Source organism: Prionailurus bengalensis, chromosome F2, assembly GCF_016509475.1.
Source record: "Prionailurus bengalensis isolate Pbe53 chromosome F2, Fcat_Pben_1.1_paternal_pri, whole genome shotgun sequence".
NCBI lineage: Eukaryota > Metazoa > Chordata > Mammalia > Carnivora > Felidae > Prionailurus > Prionailurus bengalensis.
This window is the reverse complement of record NC_057353.1, coordinates 20,167,676-20,193,337: the sequence shown is the minus strand read 5'-3', so window position 1 is coordinate 20,193,337 and position 25,662 is coordinate 20,167,676. Positions and strand designations below refer to the sequence as shown.

Sequence of the window (25,662 nt, the reverse complement as noted above, 5' to 3'; positions counted from 1 at the left end):
TACTGACTAGCTGGCCAGACGCCCTGAAATATGTATCTCATCTATTTTTAAAGATAATTTGAGTCAGCTTATAACGATAATTTTTAAATTTTTTTTTCCAATGTTTATTTATTTTTTTTGGGACAGAGAGAGACAGAGCATGAACGGGGGAGGGGCAGAGAGAGAGGGAGACACAGAATCGGAAACAGGCTCCAGGCTCCGAGCCATCAGCCCAGAGCCTGATGCGGGGCTCGAACTCACGGACCGCGAGATCGTGATCTGGCTGAAGTCTGACGCTTAACCGACTGCGCCACCCAGGCGCCCCATATAACGATAATTTTTAAAAGACTAGGACAGTCAGAGTAGAAGACTAGCCATTACATAAAAGTAGAATGAAATGAAAGCTCGGCACAGATACAGCTACACTGACTAGATATTGGCTGGACATAGCACATAGGATACAGATTTTGGAGGTGGACAAACTTGTATTTGTTTACCGTGTTCTCATTTAATTCATTTAATTTCTGAGGCTTAACATTCTCCTCTGTAAAATAATGTCATAGTTATATTGTAGGGTGGTGTTGAGAAGATTGAATAAAAGGAGGTGACTCTCATTATGGGCGATACTTAATAAATCTATTTCCTTTCTCTTGTAAGTCAGGCAAACGGGAGATGGAATTCTGCAAATTTCATTGTTGATAGATAGCCTTTCCTTCAGTGTGATTCCTGAAGGAGCAGTGTCAACATCACCTGGGGACTGGTTAGAAAGGCAGATTCCCTAGCCCTACCCAGTGTCTAGCGAATCAGGACTTCTGGGGGTGGGGCCCAGCAATCCATATTGAAGTTTGAGAACCGTGGCTGCATTTGATTTCTCTTCCTAGTCCCTGCAGCACGGCAGTGGGTAAAACTGAGTCGCTGGGTGACTTGGCAAAACCACAAATGCTGTTCACTAAGAGAACCATTAGAACGCAGATGGCAGGCACAACAGCAGTCTTCCTTGGGAAAATGGGTGCCAATGCAACACTGTTGGAAATGTGGAACTTTCTGCAGCGATGACCTGATGATGGAATGTAGAAAGCTTCTCATGACTCATCTCCCCTTTGCCTGACTGACAAGAGAAAGGAAATAGATTCTCTGGCTGTATTTCTTTTCCCAGTCTAAGTCAGATGATAAATATCTGTTCATTCATTAGAGTTTTTTAAAAAACGTATAAGAAAGGGCATCTGAACTCTGGAAAAATAATGAGGCTCAAAGTAAAGTGGAATTCATGATATTGATGAGGCTCTTAATGGGCCCTCAGGGTGTCCTTCTAGGACTGGGAGAAGTTGCCAGTTGCAATGAACAAAGCCATCAAAACGGACAGATGCTTGGGACCTCCGTGAGGCCTGCGGTAAGCAAGGCATTGTAGCCATAAAGTCATAGCTCCATTTGTACCCAAGTAGTGCCGGGCACGTTGGGGGTTGGAGGAACTGCCATTCACAATATGTTAGGCATAAGATCACAATTACTGTCCCAGAACATCTATTATCGGTGAGTCTAATTTTGACATCACAGATCGCACAGTATTTCATTCATGGTAGTTTTAAGTACTTTGAGAGTTACTTATGACTTTTTAGGGGCAGTAGTTGCACCGAACTCTGATTTCTTGGACCCTATCCAAAGGTCAGGGGAACAAATGTCTACACCGAATTACTTCAATAGAAACGTGTAACTAGAGGAGCACCTGGCTGGCTCAGTTGGTGGAGTCTGCAGCTCTTGATCTCAGGGTTGTAGTTCTGAGCCGCACATTGGGTATAGAGATTACTTAAAAACAAAATCTTAGGGGTGCCTGGGTGGCTCAATTGGTTAAGCGTCTGACTTCGGCTCAGGTCATGGTCTCGCGGTCTGTCGGTTCGAGCCCACGTCAGGCTCTGCGCTGACAGCTCAGAGTCTGGAGCCTGCTTCAGATTCTGTGTCTCCCTCTCTCTCTGTCCCTCCCCTGTTCATGCTCTGTCTCTCTCTCAGAAATAAATAAACATTAAAAAAAAAAAATCTTAAAGGAGCACCTGGGTGGCTCAGTCAGTTGAGCATCTGACTCTCGATTTTGGCTCAGGTCATGATCCCAGGGTTGTGAGATCAAAGCTCCTCGTGTTGGGCTCTGTGCTGAGCATGCAGCCTGCTTGAAATTCTCTCCCTTCCTCTACACCTGTCCCCATTCGTGCATGCACGCACTCGCACTCTTTTTCTCAATAAAATCGTTTTAAAAAAAGAAAAACTTTTTTCAAATTTTATTTTATTTTTATTTACATTTGAGATGGAGGGGCAGAGAGTGAGGGAGAGAGTCCCAAACATGCTCCTGGTTGTCAGCTCAGAGCCCGGTGCAGAGCTCAAACTCACAAACCATGACCTGAAACCAAGAGTCTGACTCTTCCCTGACTGAGCCACCCAAGCTCCCCAAGAAAAGAAACATTTAACTAGAACATCATTTCACAGAGCTTTTTCATTGATTGACCTCCAACAAAATAGAATGACCAGAATTTTTAAGGAAGAATAGTGTTAATAATATAAAATAGAGGTAAACTTCTCCCTCCTTAATAATCTCTTCATAGAGTATGGGAATCTCACAGAAAACAATAGTTTTCTGTATTATTGTAAGAGGTTATACAAGAAATAACAAGTGCATGAAACTCATTTATTGTTGCAAAGAATTTTTACTTTATTGCTTTGTTGACTTAAAGTGACAGGTAAAATATGGCATTTTGAAATGAGATATTTAGCACTTATTGCCGCTAAGGTAGAGAACGTTCAGGGAGAAGATTGTGGTTTTATTTTTGCATCTGTTCTCAGAGTAAAATATGCTTTCACGGTCACTTTTTCATCTTAAGTTATCTCGAGATTTTTGTGATCTCCTATATTAAAAAGTGGGGTAAGGGGCGCCTGGGTGGCGCAGTCGGTTAAGCGTCCGACTTCAGCCAGGTCACGATCTCGCGGTCCGTGAGTACGAGCCCCGCGTCGGGCTCTGGGCTGATGGCTCGGAGCCTGGAGCCTGTTTCCGATTCTGTGTCTCCCTCTCTCTCTGCCCCTCCCCCGTTCATGCTCTGTCTCTCTCTGTCCCAAAAATAAAAATAAATAAATAAATAAAAAGTGGGGTAAATTGTGTGTGTGTGTGTGTGTGTGTGTGTGTGTGTGTGTGTGTTAACAAGTAAATTCTATCTATATGTTTGTGAAATTGGATTTGGATTTCTTTCTAACATGGTACCTTTAGTTGAAAGCAGTTTGCTGTCAAGAAAATATATCAAAGGCATTGAAATGCCATCCTTGACTTTTACAAACTGTTTAAAAATGCTAGTGCTCTTCCACTTGCTTCCACAGTATGTTCTACTTGACATACATCTGTATCAATTATTTTTTAAAATGCTAAGAAAAATAATAGGTAAGCTTTTAGAACCAAATACGTGACCTTTCCTCATTCGTAACCAGTTAGACGCTGCAGACAACTCAGAAGGCACACACAGTCCCCCCCACATCACTTGGAGCTTGTTTTTGACAATAGCAGATGTTTCCTTTGCAAAAGTTTTCTCAGCCTCTGGTTGTTGCAACACTGTGAGTACCTGAACCGGGGAAGGTGAGTAGGAGTCCTTCCTCTTGGTGAATTCCACTCTTGTGGGTTATCGGATTTAAAGGTGCTGGAGCTAAATTCTTCAATATGAGGGGCGCCTGGGTGGCTCAGTCAGTTGAGCGGCCGACTTCGGCTCAGGTCATGATCTCGCGGTCCGTGAGTTCGAGCCCCGCGTCGGGCTCTGTGCTGACAGCTCAGAGCCTAGAGCCTGTTTCAGATTCTGTGTCTCCCTCTCTCTGACCCTCCCCTGTTTATGCTCTGTCTCTCCCTCTCTCAAAAATAAATAAACATTAAAGAAAATTTTTAAAATAAATAAATTCTTCAATATGATTTTGAAACTGTTCCCCTAAAACTGGGCAGTGTGTCTCGTTTCTAAAGGTTCTCCCTCAGAGGAAAGCTGCTATCTCGGTTTCCCATTCTTAAATACCAAACCCCTTCAGCCACAAATGTGCCCCTGGGCAAGCCCAAGGCAGGTCTCTTCCCATAATAGGTGGGCCTGAAATCTTCCCAGGTGATTAGGAGCCTAGGGCTGGGCAGTCAAGAGCAGGCAGTGAAATGGGATTCTAGTCTTTTCCATTTGCCAAATGGGAGGGTTGAAGGGACTGGAAAGGCCAGTGCTGAAGATAGTAATCAAATACAAAAACCAAAGCCCCTTTGGGCTATCCTCAACTCTGGGAGCTTGGGGGCCCAGGGGAGTTTGGAGGCAGAAGACCCTTAAGCGTGGCTGCCAGGAACGGATACAAATTAGAAAGGTCCTTCCTCCTTCACTAGTTACCAGGGCATCTACATACATTTTATTTTTCAAGGAGTGGCAGGATTTGAGAGGGAAGGAAAATACATATGAAGAAATGGGTGTATATAATCTGTATTACTTGAATAACAAATACGAAATGTCAAGAAATACTAAAAAATGGAGGTCTATGTGTAAATGATATTACAGAAATACCTCAGTGCAGGGGCGCCTGGGTGGCTCAGTCAGTTAAGCGTCCGACTTCGGCTCAGGTCATGATCTCGCGGTCTGTGCTGACAGCTCGGAGCCTGGAGCCTGCTTCCGATTCTGTGTCTCCCTCTCTCTGACCCTCCCCCATACATGCTCTGTCTCTGTCTCAAAAATAAATAAACATTAAAAAAAAAAAAAAAAAGAAAAGAAATACTTCCATGCAGAATAGGGGAATTCTGACAAAGGTAATCCCACAATCAAGGTCAGTCATCAGTGTGTCTATCAGCTGGGACTTAAAGACTGATTTCAAATGCAAAATGAGAGGGGTGGGTTCGTGGTTACAGATGTTCACTCATTCATCCTGTGATAGTGCCTGGCCCCTAACTTTCTAATAATAGATAACAAACTCCAAAACCAAGAATCCATGTTTTGAAAGAAATACAACCAGCCATTCATTTATCAGGTTTGTGATGTTTTTAACTCCCAAATAGAAGGAGCTTGTTGGGAGTGAAGGGGTCTCTATCAAGCTAAAGCCCGAGTTTCTCAGACTTGCCGAAAGATAAGAATCACCTGGAATGCCTATTAAACCTCAGGTCCCTTGGACCCTCCTCCAAACCACTGACTCCCCGTCCTGGGTGAGGTGAGCGTCTAAGAATCTGAAGTTTTAAGGAACACCCAGGTGGTTCCTATCAGAAGTTTGGGAAATGTCAGTCATCTTTAAAAGGTAGCATTTTTGCCACTGTTGTGGTATATACTTTGAATGAGAAATGCTGAGGGGCAAGGGTGGAGAGGGCAGAAGGCTTGGGGTGCTCCAAACCAAGTATTATTTTTTCTAAGTATCTCAGGAAGGTTTTCTGGGTCCAGGGGCTTTTAAAATTGCCCTTTAGGAAAGAAGACGAGTAAGTGAATTTGGAATCAAAACATGAGACCACAAAACAGCCAAAAGGTAGAAGCAACCCAAACGTCCATGGACAAATGAATGGATTAAAAAATGTGATATAGGGGGTACCTGTAACAGCTGGTTACAGTGTCTGACTCTTGATTTTGGCTCAGGTCCTGTTTCCGATTCTGTGTCTCCCTCTCTCTCTGCCCCTCCCCCGTTCATGCTCTGTCTCTCTCTGTCCCAAAAATAAATAAAACGTTGATTTTGGCTCAGGTCAGGATCTCACAGTTCATGAGATCGAGCCCCAAGTTGAGCTCATGCTGACAGTGCAGAGCCTGCTTGGGATTCTCTCTCTCTCCCTCTCTGCACCGCCCCCCCCCCCCCACGTGTGCACTTTCTCTCTCAAAATAAACTTTAAAAAAAAAATGGTTAAGCTGGTAACTTGTGATGTGTATTTTGCCACAATTTTTTAAAGATTTTATTAAAAAAAAATTTTTTTTAACGTTTATTTGTTTTTGAGATAGAGACAGAGCATGAATGGGGGAGGGACAGAGAGAGAGGGAGACACAGAATTGGAAGCAGGCTCCAGGCTCTGAGCCATCAGCCCAGAGCCTGATGCTGGGTTTGAACTCACAGACTGTGAGATTGTGACCTGAGCTGAAGTCAGATGCTTAACTGACTGAGCCACCCAGGCGCCCCATAAAGATTTTATTTTTAAGTAACTCTACACCCAATGTGGGTCTTGAACTTATGACCCCCCGAGATCAAGAGTCGCATGCTCTACTGACTGAGCCAGCCAGGTGCTCCTATCTAAGCACAGTTGTTAAAAATTCTTTTAAGGGGCGCCTGGCTTAAGTGGCTCAGTCGGTTAAGCGTCCAACTTCAACTCAGGTCACCATCTCGCGGTCTGTGACTTTGAGCCCCACGTCGGGCTCTGGGCTGATGAGCATGCTTCGGATTCTGTCTCCTTCTCTTTGTGCCCCTCCCCCATTCATGCTCTGTCTCTCCCTGTCTCAAAAATAAATAAACATCAAAAAAAAAAATTCTTTTAAAAAGGGAGTGCATGCAACTCCTGATCTCAGGTTTGTGAGTGCAAGCCCCATGTTTGGTATAGAGATTACTTTAAAAATAAAATTTTTAGGCTCAGTCGGTTAAGCGTCTTGACTCGATTTGATTTCAGCTCAGGTCATGATTCATAAGATGGAGCTCCTCTCTGACTGTAGAGCCTACTTGAGGTTCTCTCTCTCCCTCTGCTCCTATCCCCCGCTCACTCTCTCTTGCTCTCTCTCTCTCAAATTAAAAAAAAAAAATTATTTAATTAAAAAATAAAATAAAATCTTTTTTTAAAAATTTTTTTTCAACGTTTATTTATTTTTGGGACAGAGAGAGACAGAGCATGAACGGGCGAGGGGCAGAGAGAGGGAGACACAGAATCGGAAACAGGCTCCAGGCTCTGAGCCATCAGCCCAGAGCCCGACGCGGGGCTCGAACTCACGGACCGCGAGATCGTGACCTGGCTGAAGTCGGAGGCTTAACCGACTGCGCCACCCAGGCGCCCCTAAAATAAAATCTTTAAAAATTTTTTTAATTTAAAAAAAGGGGGGGAGACAATGACAGATACTACAAATGGACAAACCATATAAATTCTGGGGTTCCAGAAGTACCACCCAGATGGAAGTCCTTTCCTAAGGTCTGAATGGCTTTTCCCCTGTTATCTTGTCTTTGTTCCTAATCTCTTCCTATCGGATCCCAGCACTAACTGTAATGTGAGGGCTGGACACTCCCTCACTCCCGAGAGAAGCTTCACTTTCAGAGTGTTTACCCTGTACCCCCTCTCTAAGTGGCTACCTGTCAGTTTCCATTTCAGCTCTACCTTTCTACTTACAGGGCTGCTGACCACCAGCTGACATATTACCTGTATTGATTGTCTAAGAGCTGTCACGGTGGAGGGAAAAACTATTCTAAGGCAGCCCTGAGCTCTTAGCTGAGTGGGATCATAAACGCCCCCATTAAAGGTTTCATTCAATAACAATCTTTGCTAAAGTAAATGGACATCAGTCTCCCACCCCCACAACTAATACAGAGCCCATTATCAATGGGCAGAGAGCACTGAACTGCGGCGTATCAGTTTCCACATTTTCAAATGATTCCTTTAATGAAAAGCTGCGTTCTTTTCAGGCCATAAAACACCACGGAAAAGTCTATTCATTTAGCTATTGTACATATTAGCTTATTTATTTATGGCTAATGCTGCCATCAGCATTCCCTGGATGTGGAGTTAACTCACTTAATGATTGCTTGATAAACTGCTAAAAAGCAAATATGCTGGGATTGGCTCTCATGCAGGGCACACTGCATATTGCCATCACACAGGGTGAGTTGTTTTTTTCATCGCAAACCCAAATCCACCGGTCTTTATACCTGTGTAAAACTATTCATCTCCTGTAAGGCATTTTATAATCACATGCCTATTTGATCCAGAGCTCACAAAAACTCATCTTCAACCAATTTCATACGAAATAAGCATATTGCCATAATTCAACCAAATATCCCCTAGTTATTTGAAGAAAATCTTTACCACCAAATTGTAGGCTCTTTTCTGGCAAGAATCATCTTCCCCTTCTTCTTTTCTCTTCTTCCCTCCCTCCCTCCTTGTCCGGTGTTCATGAAATAGTTACTGAACCCCTAATCTGGAGCATCTCAGCAATAGTGTGTCTTGTATGGCAGGGACTCAGCGGTTGTGTACGGAATCAGTTTTGTTGAGCAGAAAATAGTACCTAAATGAGACTAGTCATTGACAGATATAGGAAAAGAATTGGAACTTGTACACTGGTGTTTTCTTTTTTTTTTTTTTTAATTTTTTTTTCAATGTTTATTTATTTTTGGGACAGAGAGAGACAGAGCATGAACGGGGGAGGGGCAGAGAGAGAGGGAGACACAGAATTGGAAACAGGCTCCAGGCTCCGAGCCATCAGCCCAGAGCCTGACGTGGGGCTCGAACTCACGGACCACGAGATCGTGACCTGGCTGAAGTCGGACGCTTAACCGACTGCGCCACCCAGGCGCCCCTACACTGGTGTTTTCTAAAGATTAAGGTTAAGAATTTGATTCACTATTTCTGTTAGTGCAGTTCTACAGATATTTGTATGTATTTCTTTTTGTTTATGTATTTATTTTGAGAGAGAGAGAGAGGAAGCATGAGTGGGGGAGGGGCAGAGAGAGAGGAAAGAGAGAATCCCAAGCAGGCTCTGCCCTGTTAGCATGGAGCCCAACGCGGGGTTCGAACTCATGAACCATGAGAGCATGACCAGAGCCAAAGTCAGACACTTAACCAATCGAGCCACCCAAGTGCCCCCTAAAGATATTTTTAAACATTCAGTCGTATTTATTTATTAATGGCTAACAGTGCACATAATGGAAATATGAGTAATGAAAGTGTATACAGTGAAATAGAAATGTTCTTTCATTAAATTACCCCCCTTTTCCTGTTGCTGTTAGGTGACATATAAATGTAAAAATCCGCAAGAAACTACAAAGAAAGGCCCTCAAAGTCACGTCAAAATCCTGTCCTGCTGAAACACATGGCGGCAGAAAGAGGACTGCTCGGCAGCCCCAGTGGGTGAGAGCCAAGAAAGGGGTAAAAGTACTTCCAGTCCCGACTTCAACCAACCCCATGCGTATTCTAGTCTCCACCTGGTGTCGGAGGGTGTGGGTCTGCATCTGAAACACATCCATCCTCCCAATGTTCTGGCTGCTCCTGTTTCCTCTGGAAACCTTTCCAGGGTCATTTCCTGAACGTCACCTGTAAATCCTGGCACCCTGAATTCTCTTCTCACCTCACACTCTGTCACTACCTTGCTCCAGCCGGCTCCACTGGTCCTCCCTACCCTGATAATTCCTACATTCTGATCGGAGCTCTTACTTGGAATCTCTGTGCATGTCTTGGTAGCAACTGATTTCGACATCCCCGAAACCAAACTTAAGATCTTTCCTACAAACCCGACCGCCCACCAGATATCTAGGATCTTAGGAATGGTCCTACCACCTACCAACTTAGGAACCTGGTTGTCACACCTCACATCCGGTTCATCCAGTTTGTTTCCAAACCAAAGGTCCATCATCTCAACCTGGACTGATGGGATAGCTATCGCATCTATTCTTGCTGCTCCTCAGACCGTCTGCTCCCCGGCCAAAGGCATTATTTTTTTAAGTTTATTTATTTATTTTGAGAGAGACAGAGAGAGCATGAGCCGAGGAGGAGCAGAGAGAAAGAGGGAGAGAGGGAATCCTAAGCAGGCTCAGTGCCACCTGGGGCTCTTTCTCACCAACCGTGAGATCATGACCTGAGCCGAAATCAAGACTCCGGCACTCACCCGACTGAGCCACCCAGGTACCCCCTGACCGTTTTTTAATGAACCAAACTATTCTCTGCCCCAGGGCCTTTACTAATTATATCCTTTCTGCCTGAGACATTCCCCATTCTTCTGGAATCCAGCTTTAAGTGCTGACTGCTTGGATTTGGATCTAGGCTCCAGCATTTAACCAGTTGTGTGACCTTTAACTTCTGTAGGCATCAGTTCCCTTATCTGTAAAATGGGGAAAATAATAGTACTTACCTAATGGGGCTATGATAAGGATTAAGTGAAATCATGTACCTAACACAGTGCATGGCATTTAGTACATGTTCAATAAATGTTAGATATTGATGTTGGTATTATTTCCTTCTATGTTTCCAGCAAGCATAGTGCCCTATATATAATAACTGGCTCAATAAGTATTTGTGGAATGAATAAATGAATGGACAAGTGTATGAAAGACAGACAAGATCTGGCCTTCCCTTTATTGTCATCACTGTGGAACCCAAATGTCCCCATGTAAGAGGGACAGCAGTGACCCACAATATCTGACAGCCCAGAGAGGATGCAAAGCAAAAGAACAAATAGGAAAGCATAGCATGTATGAAGACAAGGAAGGAGAAGACAGCACAGTGATGAGTTTATTATGCCTTGTCCTAGCAGACACAGATGACAGCCCAGAGATCCACCAGGTATGACCTGTGAGATCAGGGGTGAGAGGTGGGAGGCAAGGTGGGAATGCATCTACTCAGCCAACAACATGCAAGGTGCTGGGTGCTAGAGATGCCAAGCACAGTGGGTTCAAGGTGCAGTACAGAAGGTACACTACCCTGTGATGCCTCTGGAAGATCCCCTATGGCCACCACCTAGCTGCTTCTAGACCCTGTTACTTTCATGCACTCAACAAATTCTCAAGGTTACCAGTAATCAAAGCAAGTGGGCACACTTATTCTGCTAGGAACAGTATAAAACTGGCACAAGCTTTTTAGAAAGCAATTAGGCTGGGGCGCCTGGATGGCTCCAGTTGGTTGAGCATCTGACTCTTGATTTCAGCTGAGGTCATGATCCCAGGGTTGTGGGATCAAGCTCCATGCTCAGCGTGGAGCCTGCTTAAGATTCTCCCTCTGTCCCTTTCCCCTGCTTGCCTTCTCTGTCTCAAAGAAGGAAAGAAAGAAGAAAGCAATTAGGCACCGTGCAGCCAAATCTTTAAAAAGTCTGTAGTCTGTAACCTGGTAACTCCAGTTCAAGGAATCCATTCTACAGAGTCAGAAGTGTAGGGATTTGTAATCAAGCATGTTCTTACCTGAACTGTTTTTAATAATGAAAACTGATTAACAACAGAAACGTTCAGCAACAGGGCTTGTAGCCCAGTGATACAGTGCAGTATTGGGTGGCTACTGAAGATTTTCAAAGAATATTTTGACATTCTTTCTTAACACCAGCATGACATTGGGGAAAGCTCACATAATACTAAGCCAAAGAGAATCCAAACTCTCATTAACAGGTATATATCTATAACAGAGATTGGTATAGTTTTTCATTTAAAACAGATAAAAACTACAACTTTCCAGGCATTCGTATCCAGGCAGAGGAAAATTAGATAGGAAACCCTCCTAACAAGCTTTCCCAGGTCTTACCTGAATTCTTTCCAGACTGCCTCTATGCAATGAAGGTATCATGCTACCCAGGGACTGGCCTGTTACTCCATTGGCTTCAGTTAACTCATCTGTCCAATGAGGAGTTTGGACACCATTATTATCGCTAAGGCTTCTGCGAACAAGCAAATATGCAAGGTAAACACAGTTTCGGTTAACATTTGCCATTGTCAGACCTTCCTGTTTTTTGGCCCCATTTGGAAAGGCTCCGTTGGGGTGCAAAACTAATAAGCATTTGGATTGAAAAACTGTAGAAACAGCTAGCAGCCTCTAACCGGGCAACTGAAGTAGGCGTCGAGTATGCTGGGGGACGGTCTGGGCAACAGATTCTGAGGAATACGATCACCGTTCCTGGGGACCCGCCAGCAGATGCCTCGGGGCCAGCAGATGGCCAGGACATCCTTTCCCGGCTGCGTCCCCGCGGGCCCAGCGACCGCCCGGGATTCCACCCCCACTCCCTGCGGTTTGGTCTCAAGTGAGCATAGATCTGGCGCGTGCTCTGAGCAGCTAAGACCTTCTTCCGCCGCCAGCCAGCCGGAGGAGGGGGAGGCGGGGCTACCCGGGGAGGCTGGGCGCAGCCCCCTCCCTCCGACAGTGATCTCCTAGGGCCGATTTCGGGGTGAGGTCACCGCTGCGGAGACCTCCAAGGGACTGAGGCGCTGTTTGAAGCCTCTCAGGCCTAACCAGAGCTCTAAATAGGAGGGCATTTAATTGGCCTTGTAATTTCCGATCGATTCCCGAAATCAACACTCAGGGCGAGATGGGTGCAGACGCCACGACCCCGGACTGCGCCCCCACCCCCCAGCAGAAGGCCGGGGTCCCGCCAGCCTCCACGAGCTGACCTCTCCCGGCCCAGAGAATCGCGGGCTCCCCGCACGTGGCGGGGCGGGGGAGGAACGGGGCGGGAGGGGCGCGGAAGGGATGCAAGCGCCCTCGGAAGCGCGGGTCCCCGCAAGTGGCGGGGTCAGAGAGAGGAGAGGGGAGGGGGAGACGCGGAGGGGATGCAAGAGCCCTCGGAAGCGCGGGTTCGCGCACGTGGCGGGGTCGGGGAGTGGAGGTGGGGGGACGCGGAGGGGATGCAAGGGCCCTCGCAAGAGCGGATCCCCGCACGTGGCGGGGTCGGGGAGGGGAGGTGGGGGGACGCGGAGGGGATACAAGCGCCCTTCCTGCAGCCCCTTGCCGCTTCTCCCAGAATGACAGCCCTGAGGTGGCGAGAGGGAGAGACAATTCCGAGAGGGGCAGAATTGAGCATTTTAACTTATAACTTTTAACTTATATTATTTAACTTATAATTTAACATTATAACTTTTTTCTCTTATCCTTACGGAAAATTGACGCTCATCATTCAGCCACTTAGAGATAACTATTTTCCAGTCTCTGTCCATTTAAATTATGTCTATATGTTTTCTTTATTAAGCAGAAACTGTTTTGTAAACTGCCCCCTACTATATAGGGAACATTTTGTTTGTTGTTAAATCCCACTAAAAGGAGGTACCATGATTTAGAATCACTGGCGTACTGTTGGCCTAAGTTTTCAGTATTACAAAGAGCTGTGCTACACATCTGTGCAAATAAATATTTGCCTACGTCCCGGATTGTTTTTCATTCGAATCGATTTCTAGACGCAAGCTAATGGGACCAAACGCAGAAAAGGAATGGAAAGATTGAGATGGGCCCAAGTGCTCCGACAGAGCACAGCGACTACGGCACAGTGGCGGAGGCTTCAACAGTGGCTATTGTTATTACTTCCTTGATTTACCCTATGGCTGTCTCCCTTCTCCGCGCCCCCCCCCCATAATTATTATTCAGAGCTTTCCTAAATGAAGCAGGGCTCTGACTTCGCCCGAACAGCAAGAGGTTTCCCAGGTAGGGAGGACTGACCCAGCCTAGAAGCTCAGTAACCGGAGGAGGAACGGAGAGGGAGGAGGGGAGGTGGAGGGGAAGAGGCATAGGCAGTCCAGATCCAGTTTGTGGATGGATGTCCTTCCCAGGTGACATCCAGGGCCGGACCCCGCCCCATGTCCACGCGTACGCTTGGCAGGGGGTGGTCGTGACAATGGCCGTGACGACTGATGGCCGTCCTTTGAGCTGCTGGCCTTGGGGATCCCGCAGTCCCCCCCTTCCTCCCTCTCCCTCCCTAACCCCACACCTTCAGACCTCCTCCTCCCCTCCACCCGCGGCTGCCTGAGCCCTCACACTCTGGTGAGTGGGAACCCAGAAGCCACCAAGGCTGGCCTCGGGCTAGAGACGGGGCGGGGAGCGCAGCCGCAGACCGCGCGTCCTGCAGAGAGAACCGAGGCAAGGACTGGCTCCCTCCTCCCCACGTGGCCCAGGGCTTCCGGGAGCCGGAGCTCCCACACTCGGTCCAGGCCGACCCTGGGTCGTCTCAGCTCAAGCCCTAAGCTTGAAGCCTGGGCTGGCCCTTATCGAACTTTTGGAAGCCGCCTAGGTTGCTGCTAGGGGTCGACCAATTGACAAAAGGGTGTAACTCGGGGCTGTCTACCTGCGCACTGAGATGGGACGACTGGTTTCTCCTGGTGATCTTTTTCTTTTTGCTGGAGAGTCCGGGGGCCTCAGAGAGAGCTTCTCGGTTGGGCAAGGCTGAAGCGCCTGTTTCCTCGTCTTCATCTTAGCCGTTTGGAGAGCTCGTCAGGGAGTGAAGGGGTGAAGCGGTTAAGTGCGAGCTCGGTGCAGGCCGCTCACTTCACATTTTGTGAAGTGTTTCCGTTATTCACTTGGTCTAAGTCTGACACTCTATACTCTTCACTGCTGCGCATACTTCTTGAATGCAGGGACTACCTCTGACACTTCTTAGGTTGGTTCCTTGATAGATGAATATGCGTATAATATGTATTTTTATATACTGAATATATTTTTAATATGTAAGCCACGTAATTACTACTTTTGGTAGGAGGTGTAAACTTTTTGAAGCTAGGTATAAACCATGTACACGGGAGGCTGCCTGTCACACTCACTATCGTGTGAACCATGGTTAACAGGCATGTCCTCGGAGTCCTGTGGGGGGTGGGGAGGCCTTCGGGTGGATAATTTCCTCCATCTAGCTCACTGTTTCACCTAGCTAAGTTTCAGAGCTCTCAAGTCTCAACTTAATTTTCATTCCTCCGAGAAACCTGTCCGGACCTTTCTTCCACAAAATTAGAAAACAAATCCTGGGGCACATGGGTGGCTCAGCCGGTTAAGCTTTGGACTCTTGATTTCAGCTCAGGTCATGATCTCATGGTTTTGTGAAATCGAGCCCCACCTAGGTCTCTGGGCTGACAGCACAGAGCCTGCTTGGGATTCTCCCTTCCCTCTCTGCCCCTCTCCAGCTGTCCCTCTCCCCCTTTCACTCTCTTTCAAAATGAATAAATAAACATTAAAAAATAATAATTTCTAATTTGAGGAATTCATCGAACTTTTTTACTGGCCTAATTAATATATAGCTAATATTTGCAAACATTCCATGAGTATTTGAAAAGGCTGTGTATTTTTTTTTTTAATTGGGCAGAAAATCTGTACCTGTTCATCAAATTGTGTGATCTATTCCTTTACATCTACATTTCTGTGTAAATTTGATCTGTTGATTTTTGAGTGACAGGTTAACATCCCCTGCTTTATTTGGGGTTTGTCAGTAGATTTTTGTTCTGCTATCAGGCTTTGCAGTATAAATTTTAAATATGTTAATAGGTGCGCAAAAGTTCCTGACCATTACATATATTTGGTGGATCATATCTTTTATGAATATAAAATATTCTTCTAGTCCCCTTTGAGACTTTCAACCTTGATTTCAAATCGGTCTGATATTATTGTTTTTATCAATATCTACATTGTAGACAATTTTTTTCAATTGCTTCTGTTCCTTTTTCTTCGTCTTTTATTATTTTGCTCTTGTCTTTTATTACACTCAATGAGAGAGAGAAAACAGTGAGTCTGATGGTGATTTCTACCATTTTTGTGATCATTTTCCAAACTGTGTTCATATAATGTTGGTCTTTTTCTTGTTTCTGTTCAGATAGCTCTGTTCTGGATTCACTAAAAATTTTCTTTCTCCAAGGGAAGGAGCAATGAGGGGGTCTCAGAGGCTGGGCAGTGCACTGGTGGCTGATGTCTTTCAGGAGGACAAGAAATTCCCGTGTACATCCATAACTCTAGAATAGTTTACCTGGACTGAGCAGGGCTCATTTTGATAAGCTCACTTTTATGTGTTTGTTACTATTTTTAGTTTTGAATCCCATCCTGGTTTGAGTTGTCTCAAGTAAAGATTACACATGAAGGGGCGCCTGGGTGGCTCAGTCGGTTAAGCGTCCGACTTCAGCTCAGGTCACGATCTCATGGTCCGTGAGTTCGAGCCCCGTGTCGGGCTCTGGGCTGATGGCTCAGAGCCTGGAGCCTGCTTCCCATTCTGTGTCTCCGTCTCTCTCTGCCCCTTCCCCGTTCATGCTCTGTCTCTCTCTGTCTCAAAAATAAATAAACGTTAAAAGAAAATTTTTTTAATAAAAAAAGATTACGCATGAAAAATCCACACTCCGGTGGTTTTTATGGTTTTATAATATGCACTATGGACATCAAGTAAAATCTGGTCACTAATAGTTAAGTGTATTAGAAGCATGTCTGTAAACGGTAAAAAATCTTATGCACATCTATTAGTTCAAGCTATAAATAAAGTAAAATCATCTACCTCCCTCCTATTCAGTCACTGGGTGTTTATTTTCATTGTATTATTAGAAGATCTGATAACTGATCTATTTCTCTTAGTCTAGTTTTCACACTGTGAAAGAGTTACCTAATCTACTCACCTGCAAGAGAGATTTGGTGTTCTGGTTTTATGATATGTCTTTGAATAACTTTCTGTGATTTGTCCTGCAGCATTTTTGGCAGGACATTTCCCTAAAATTCCAAGTTTATTTTTCTTTCCCATTTGTTTTGGGACATGTCCTTTTGTTCTAGACATTTTTCTTCTCTCTCTCTCTCTCTCTCTCTCTCTTTTTTTTTTTTTTTTTTTACATTTTTTAACGTTTATTTATTTTTGAGAGACAGAGCACAAGTTGGGGAGGGGCAGAGAGAGAGGGAGGCACAGAATCCGAAGCAGGCTCCAGGCTCCGTCCGTGCTCACAGCAGAGAGCCTGACATGGGGCTCCAACACACAAATGGTGAGATCGTGACCTGAGCCAAAGTCGGATGCTCAACCCCTGAGCCACCCCGCCTTTTTTCCTTTTTAAAATCACAACCTCTATATTGAAATGTATTCAGTGTTCAGTCTTCCTGAGCAATTTATTGAAAACATCTTATCTAAGACTTTCAGACAGAGTCGCTAATCTATCTATCTTTTGAAGTAGTTTGGAGGTTTTTGTTTTTGTTTTTGTTTTTTTTTGGCTTGGGGCACGAATTTTGAGAGAACGTGTAGTCTTGACCACTTTTTGTCAATCATATGGTACACATTTGTAGTTGTGTATACATCTCTGAGCAAACATTGGGGACTGACACAACAGTTGCTCTAACTCATGCAAAAGGTTCCTTCCTAGAAATTGATTTGGTGATTTTTAAAATACCTCTTAGGATGAGAACCCCCACTACACTTCACATTGGAAAAAGGAAGCAATATGCATGATTGACATCACCAGGAATGTCTGTGTGCTGTATGTGTCATTATATTGAACGTGCCTCATTTTGAGGCTATGACCTTGAGTTGTCATTGCTTCAGAAAACGTGGACTGGTTAGGACATCCATTAATGTCCTAGAACAAATGCTATAGCAGAATCCCCAAGGGAGACAGGGATTTTACTGGTCTCCGGACACAGGAATCCATTTGTTGGAGCATATGCTGAGTGTGATGAGCTGGAAAATGAAGTTAATTTCTGTGTCAGACCAAACTAGGTGAAAGACCGAGTCACTGGATAAGACGAAGGCTGCATATCCTTGAGAGGGAGGAATAACCGCATTTTTCCAGATTGGGTCACACACGTTTTTCGTTTATTTGACAAGACCCACGTAGGGTAGAGAGCAACATAATCTGAGAGCTCCATGTTGGTGTCTCATTGTGAAATCTTTAATTTCAGGTTATACTTCATGCAGAGTAGTAGAAGAAGAGAGGACGAGACCTCGTCGCTAAAAGCATCCTGTAAGTGGAAAAGCTATTAATACTCTCACGAGCTCTTGTAGTTGAAGTTTCAAAACAGAAGAATTGCAATTTCCTGTCTTCCATGTGGGCTACTTGATTATCAAAGCAGGAACAATACAACAGTTTTGTTTTATATTTATTAGTAGGAGGTAATGTTGTTGAAGTTTTAGGGCATTTTTCTAGATGAGATTCTTGTTAAGTTAGTAATAGTAAGCTTTTCCCCTGCTATTTACGGTTGCCCTGACATTTTTTTTAAGTCCCGTGGTTTTTTTTTTTTAATGTTTATTTATTTTTGAGAGAGAGAGACACAGACAGAGCGTGAGAGGGGAGGGGCGGAGAGAGAGAGAGGGAGGGAGACACGGAATCCGAAGCAGGCTCCAGGCTCCGGGCTGTCAGCACAGAGCTGGATGACTGGGGCTCAAACCCACAAACCATGAGACCAGGACCTGAGCTGAAGTCAGATCCTTAAGCGACTCAGCCACCCAGGTGCCCCTGGTAGGTTTTTTTTTAGTAATCTCTTCACCTGACGTGGGGCAGGAGCTCACGACCCCAAGATCAAGAATGGCATGCACTTCCAACTAAGCCAGCCAGGAGACTCTCCCCTGACTGAATGACTGATTCATTCATTCATTCACTTACTTACTTTAATTTATATTTTGAGAGAGAGATAGAGTGCATGCATGAACAGGGGAGAGTGGCAGACGGGAGAGAGAAAGAAAGGACTGAGAGAGAGTGAGAATCTTAAGCAGGCTCCATGTTGAACATGGAGCCCAACATGGGACTTAGGCCTGGGGTCATGACCTCAGCCAAAATCAAGAATCAGGCACTCAGCCAACCGAGCCACTCAGGCGCCCCTGCCCTGACTTTTTTTTTTTTTTTTAATTTAATTTTTTATTTTTTAGAATTTACATCCAAATTAGTTAGCATATAGCACAACAGTGATTTCAGGAGTAGATTCCTTAGGGCCCCTTACCCATTTAGACCATCCCCCCCCCCCAACCCCTCCAGTAACCCTCAGTTTGTTCTCCATATTTATGAGTGGCTTATGTTTTGTCCCCTCCCTGTTTTTATATTATTTTTGTTTCCCTTCCCTTGTGTTCATCTGTTTTGTCTCTTAAAGTCCGCACATGAGTGAAGTCATATGATTTTTGTCTTTCTCTGACTGACTAATTTCACTTAGCATAATACCCTCCAGTTCCATCCCTGTAGTTGCAAATGGCAAGATTTTATTCTTTTTGATTGCTGAGTAAGACTACATTGTCTATATATACCACATCTTCTTTACCCATTTATCCATCCATGGACATTTGGGCTCTTTCCATCCTTTGGCTATTGTTGACAGTGCTGCTATAAACATGGGGGTGCATGTGTCCCTTTGAAACAGCACACCTGTACCCCTTGGATAAATGCCTAGTAGTGCAGTTGCCGGGTCGTAGGGTAGTTCTATTTTTAATTTCCTGAGGAACCTCCATACTGTTTTCCAGAGTGGCTGCACCAGCTTGCATTCCCACCAACAATGCAAAAGAGATCCTCTTTCTCCGCATCCTCGCCAACATCTGTTGTTGCCTGAGTTGTTAATGTTAGCCATTCTGACAGGTGTGAGGTGGTATCTCATTGTGGTTTTGATTTGTATTTGCCAGATGATGAGTGATGGTGAGCATTTTTTCATGTGTTGATTGGCCATCTGGATGTCTTCTTTGGAGAAATGTCTATTCATGTCTTTTGCCCATTTCTTCACTGGATTATTTGTTTTTTGGGTGTCGAGTTTTATAAGTTCTTATTAGATTTTGGATACTAACCCTTTATCTGATATGTCATTTGCAAATATCTTCTTCCATTCTGTCGGTTGCCTTTTAGTTTTGCTGATTGTTTCCTTCGCTGTGCAGAAGCTTTTTATTTTGATGAGGTCCCATTAGTTCATTTTTGCTTTTGTTTCCCTTGCCTCTGGAGACATGTTGAATAAGAAGTTGCTGTGGCCAAGATCAAAGAGGTTTTTGCCTGCTTTCTCCTCGAGGATTTTGATGGCTTCCTGTCTTACGTTGAGGTCTTTCATCCATTTTGAGTTTATTTTTGTGTATGGTGTAAGAAAGTGGTCCAGGTTCATTCTGCATGTCGCTGTCCAGTTTTCCCAGCACCACTTGCTGAAGAGACTGTCTTTATTCCATTGGATATTCTTTCCTGCTTTGACAAAGATTAGTTGGCTATTCGTTTGTGGGTCCATTTCTGGGTTCTCTATTCTGTTCCATTGATCTGAGTGTCTGTTCTTGTGCCAGTACCATACTGTCTTGATTACAGCTTTGTAGTATAGCTTGAAGTCTGGGATTGTGATGCCTCCTGCTTTGGTTTTCTTTTTCAAGATCGCTTTGGCTATTCGGGGTCTTTTCTGGTTCCATACAAATTTTAGGATTATTTGTCATAGCTCTGTGAAGAATGCTGGTGTTATTTTGATAGGGACCTGCCCTGACATTTTTTAACACAACATACAGGGGTATCTGGGTGGTTCAGTCAGTTAAGTGTCTGACTCTTGGTTTCTGCTCATGTCATGATCTCACAGTCTGTGGGTTCAAGCCCCACATTGGGCTCTGTGCTAACAGCATGGAGCCTACCTGGGATTCTTTCTCCCCTCTCTCTGCCCCTCCCCTGCTTGCTCTCTCTCTCAGTCTGTCTCAACATAATTAAACAAATAAAAATAATTTAAACACAGCATACATTATATTGGAAGCAAAGCCTACATTTCTATTCTACTTCCCACCCCTCCCTACCCCCACTCAGTCCATTATTTTGTAAGCAGAGTACTAGCCTTGCAATACTGCAATACTGCCAAAATATACCTATTTTTACATATCGAGGACCCTACCTCCTATTCTCTGATGGGAAGATGGTATAATAATTAAAAGCATAGGGGCATCTGGCTCAATCAGTTAAGCATTTGACTTCCCCTCAGGTCTCGATCTCATGGTTTGTGAGTCCGAGCCTCTCACTGGGCTCTGTGCTGTTATCACAGAGCCCGCTTCAGATCTTCTGTCCCCCTCTCTCTGCCCCTCCCTGCCTCTCTCAAAAACAAATAAGTGTTAAAAAAAAAAAAGTAAAAAGAATAATTAAAAACATAGACATTAGACACCGATACAATTAATTGTATGATTTGGGGCAGCAGACTTCTCTGAGCTCAATTTTGTAAAATGAGGATAATAATTCCTGTCACACAGGCTTTTCGTGTGGATTGAATCAGATATTTTGTAAGTACTCAGAACGATATCTGGTTCAAATATAGTAGCGTCTTTGCCACTAACTGCATGATCGATACTATTTAAGTACTTTTTGAAAATGAGGTAATAGTTCATGTTTATTTCTATTTTTTGAATATTTATTTTGAGAGAGAGAGTGAGCGAACAGGGGAGGGGGAGACCAGGTGGGGCTCAATCAGCCTTAAGAGTCAGACGTTAACCAACTGAGCCACCCAGGCACCCTGGGTTATAGTTTAGTTTTCAAGACTTGCACACTCTAACTAAAATTTTCCCGTCAAAAAGTAGTATTTTGGGGCACCTGGCTGGCTCAGTCTGTGGAGCATGCGACTCAGGTTCTCAGGGTTGTGGGTTTGAGCCCCACACTGGGTATAGAAATTACTTAAAAATGAAATCTTTAAAAAAATGAAAAAGGTAATGTTTTATATGCCAGGTCCTGTTCTAAATACTTGATGGTGGGTTCATCGTCATCCCTGTTGTCCAGATGAGGAACTTGAAGCACAGAGAGAAAAAGCAGTTCGCCCAAGTGTGGTGAGAGCTCTGACTCTTACACAGGCAATGCCACTGCAGATTTCAATGTTTAAATTTTTCGAATAGGTAGGACAGGAAAATAAAATATATATGTGTGTGATAAAAATATACAATTAGGGGTGCCTGGGTGGCTCAGTCGGTTACATGTCCAACTTCAGATTCTGCTTCAGATTCTGTCTCCCTCTCTCTGCCTTTCCCCTACTTGTGCTCTCTCTCTCTCTCTCTCTCAAATAAGTAAATAAATTTAAAAAAGAAAGGAGAAAGGAAGAAAATGCAAGGTGGTATGTATCTAGATCCCTGTCTTATGAAGGCTCAGCCACAGGCACTTTTCTAGGAAGGCTATACAACAACACTATGTTTTAGAAAATATCTCAGAAGGTGAAATGGAGAGGATCTCAATCTGTGCCTATGGGAAGTTAACTTCTGCACCCCTTGGCCCCTTGGACAACCACTGAGGAAGCCCTGCAGCCTGATGCTTCAAACGAGCCTGGAAATTGTGAAAGGAGACAGTGAGTTTGGTGGCCAAGGACTCCAGGGTCGGGCATGAGCCAGGTGAACCAAGGCGCATGAAAAGAGGTGTCCGGTAGACCAGCTGGGAGATTTATCCTGTCTGATGGTGAAGAAGTTATTTAACCTCTTTTTGTTCACTTTCCATACCTTGAAATTAGGAATAATATCAGCCTTTTAGGACCACTGTGGAAATGAAATAAAACAATGATTATAGTGATGATAGATGACATAAGGTAATAGCATCTAACATTTCCTGAGCATATCCTATGTATGCTCCAGGCATGGTGCTAAGCACTGTGCATTAACTGCCTTATAGAATCAAAACAATCATCTTATGAGGTCATATTTTTGTTTTCATCCACAGATGAGGAAACGAAGGTTAAAAAAGGTTGCACAGCTAGTGAGTGGCAGAGCCCAGATGTGAATTCTAAGTGTGAGTGACTAATGACTGTAAATACGTAATTAGTACGTCGTCTCACATTTGTTAATTCATTCGTTCATTCATTCTTTCACCAAATGTTTTTTGAAAACCTTCACTGTGTCACATGTGTTCCGGGTGGGTGGTATATGTGAGTGTCAAAACCCAAACCCTTGCGCCCATGAAGCTTAAATTCTAGTGGTGGGGAGTGGGGGAGACATTCACTGGAGAATAGACATCATAAAAAGGGAAATGTGTTATGTCAGAAAGCAAGTGCTTTGGAGGTTAAGCAAGGTCGGGAAGACTAGGGGTACAGACAGGTGGTAATTTGACCTAAGGTGGTCAGGGCAGGCCTCAAGGTAAGGGAGTCATGGGTGGGTATCTTGGGAGGAGCCTTCCAGTCTGAGGAGCAGGTACACTAAGTCTTAAGAGCACAATGTGTCTGTGACAGAGGGACAGCAAGGGGGCGAGCTGGTGGGAGCAGAGGCAGGGAGAATAATAGGATAGAGGAGTGGGGGTGAGGAATGTGAGGTGGCGGACCATACAGTCTTGGAGGGCCTTGGAGGCCATCAGAAGGGCTGAGCTTGCACTGTGAGCGATGCAGGGCACACTGTAATGTTATATAATGTAAAAGCACTTGTTACCTCAAAGCATTCATGACAATTGCAATCTTTTCATGGTCTTCCGGCCTCACACGCACTGAATCTGCTCTTGCTAAAATCATTAATAAACTCCTAATTGGCAAATGTGCATACACCTTTAAAATCTTATCAGCTCTGTTACATTTGGCTTCTACTTGACACTCTGACAAAGCATATGTCCTTATGTATTTAAGATCCCATATATAATAGCTTAAATGCAAAATGATCATAAGCTGTATCCCTGTGTTGAACATTTTAAAATGTGTGATTAGAGTCAGATTGTGAAACATTGCGTAGGTAGAGACTTTGCAGATCACAACAGCAATCTTGACCCCAGGTACGGCTTGTTCACACTTTGTATTAACTGTGGCTTTAGGGAAATTAGTAAATAGTTTGAGTTTTATTTTCCTCATCTTCAAAAGATTATTGTGAGTGGCTTATTGTTCTACCCATTCTGCAGATGGGCAAACAAGTCCAGATAGATTGAGGAACCCACTTCCTATTCCCCATCTGAGCAAAGACAAAAATTCATCCATACCTGTGAAAACTGGGGAGCCTGGCGGTCACCCGGGCTTCTATAGAGCACCATCCCAGCTCTGCAAAGGGGGGCTAAGGCAAGCTCACGGGACAAGAATTCTCTTTCAAAATGATTTGTGATCCACTCTAACTTACAGATAAAAGCACCGTTGAAGCCCAGAGGTCTACAACTCTAGAAAATCATGGCTATAATCATTTTCCTGTGGCCTAGAAAGTGGAAAAGCAGATGTAACCAAAGATTAATCTTGGCTATTTAAAATACAATGGCGTATATTAATATCTATAAAACTTCTAGTATTGACCAATACATCTTTCTGGTGCCTTCTTAAATATAGTCCCTGGTGCATCCTTAAGATACTAGTAAAATTTACGTTAATGTAACTAGAGTGACAGATTTTAAGTTATGAAGGTGTTATGAATTGGGGGAAAGCAGAAATTACTGAAGAAAATAAAAGAAGAGCTGACACATGAATAAAATCAAGATCTGGTTATTTGGGGGAAAAAACCTAGCAAATAGAGAAAACTGACCAAGATAAAAATAAAAAGAAATGCCAATTAAAAAAACATTAGGAGTAAGAGATAAATCCTGGGGCACCTGGGTGGCTCAGTCGGTTGGGCATCTGACTTCAGCTCAGGTCATGAGCTCACAGTCCGTGAGTTCGAGCCCTGCATCCGGCCCTGTGCTGACAGCTCAGAACCTGGAGCCTGCTTCAGATTCTGTGTCTCCCTCTCTGCCCCTCCCCTGCTCATGCTCTGTCTCTGTCTCAAAAATAAGTAAAAACAGGGGCGCCTGGGTGGCTCATTTGGTTAAGCGTCCAACTTCAACTCAGGTCACGATCTCGCGATCTGTGAGTTTGAGCCCCGTGTCGGGCTCTGGGCTGACGGCTCAGAGCCTGGAGCCTGCTTCTGATTCTGTGTCTCCCTCTCTCTCTGACCCTCCCCCATTCATGCTCTGTCTCTCTCTGTCTCAAAAATAAATAAACGTTAAAAAAATTTTTTTTAAAAATAAGTAAAAACATTAAAAAATTTTTTTAAAAAAGAAAGAAATCCTGAAAAGGATTTTTTTCACAAACTCTGAAAAGATGAAAAAATGACAGTATTACATAAGATATGAATAAATCTGAAAATATGTACCATTGAATATTAAAATATTCTTTGAGTATATTCTATGAATATATAAATTACCAAAGCTGTTTTAAGGAGTGGATGAAAACTTGAATAGGTCAATAACTTCAGAAGAAACTGAACATGTTGCCAAAGATCTATTTCTTAAAAAGTCATGAGGTTTTACAGGTGTTGTGTGTCTGTGCAACCTTTAAGGCACAGATGATTCCTGTCATTTAAATGGTTTTCAGGAGCACCTGGGTGGCTCAGTTGGTTAAGCATCCGACTTCAGCTCAGGTCATGATCTTGCGGTCTGTGGGTTTGAGCCCTGTGTCGGGCTCTGTGCTGATGGCTGGGAGCCTGGAGTCTGCTTTGGATTCTATGTCTCCCTCTGTCTGCTCCTCCCCTCCTGGTGCTCTGTCTGTCTCTCTCTCTCAAAAATAAATAAATATTAAAAATAAATAAATAAAATGGTTCCAAATCATAAGAAAGGTTGGAAAAGTTCCCAAAGTCCTGAGAGAAAAGACATAAATGGTAGTCTAGAAGTTCGATACTTGTCCGGATCTGGTTAGAAAATATTAGCATCATCTATACATCATTGAGTTTCCTAAGGAACCAGAGCTGGCACAATTTTATCATGGTGGCACGGGCAAAAATGTGGCAGAGAGCTCAGTTTGCACTACCCACGTAAAAGGCAGTCCTTAGCACAAGATGTGGCAGGAGATGAAGCCAACCTCCCCCATCCTGGGGGCTCTGCTCCCTTTCCTGGATCACGTGCCTGCAAGAACTTCCTGTTTTGCAAAGAGTGCGGGGAAGCACCACGCATCTTGATCTGAAATCCTCAAACTAACACTTGATGTAAGTGATACAGTTTCTTTCTTCCATCCTGCTTACTATCTTTCTTCACTCTCATTTTTTTTTTTTTCAACGTTTATTTATTTTTGGGACAGAGAGAGAGACAGAGCATGAACGGAGGAGGGGCAGAGAGAGAGGGAGTCACAGAATCAGAAACAGGCTCCAGGCTCTGAGCCATCAGCCCAGAGCCCGACGCGGGGCTCGAACTCACGGACCGCGAGATCGTGACCTGGCTGAAGTCGGACGCTTAACCGACTGCGCCACCCAGGCGCCCCTTCACTCTCATTTTTTATAA

At 44.2% G+C, this 25,662-nt stretch overlaps 1 long non-coding RNA gene across 1 annotated transcript; it reads left to right on the top strand.

The window, feature by feature from the left end:
- The first annotated feature begins 13,510 nt into the window (after positions 1 to 13,510).
- LOC122496060 lies at positions 13,511 to 22,256 on the top strand. The gene is made up of 3 exons (XR_006300663.1): positions 13,511 to 13,612; positions 17,468 to 17,529; positions 22,177 to 22,256. It is a non-coding gene; the product is annotated as an uncharacterized LOC122496060 (long non-coding RNA).
- Positions 22,257 to 25,662: the final 3,406 nt, after the last annotated feature.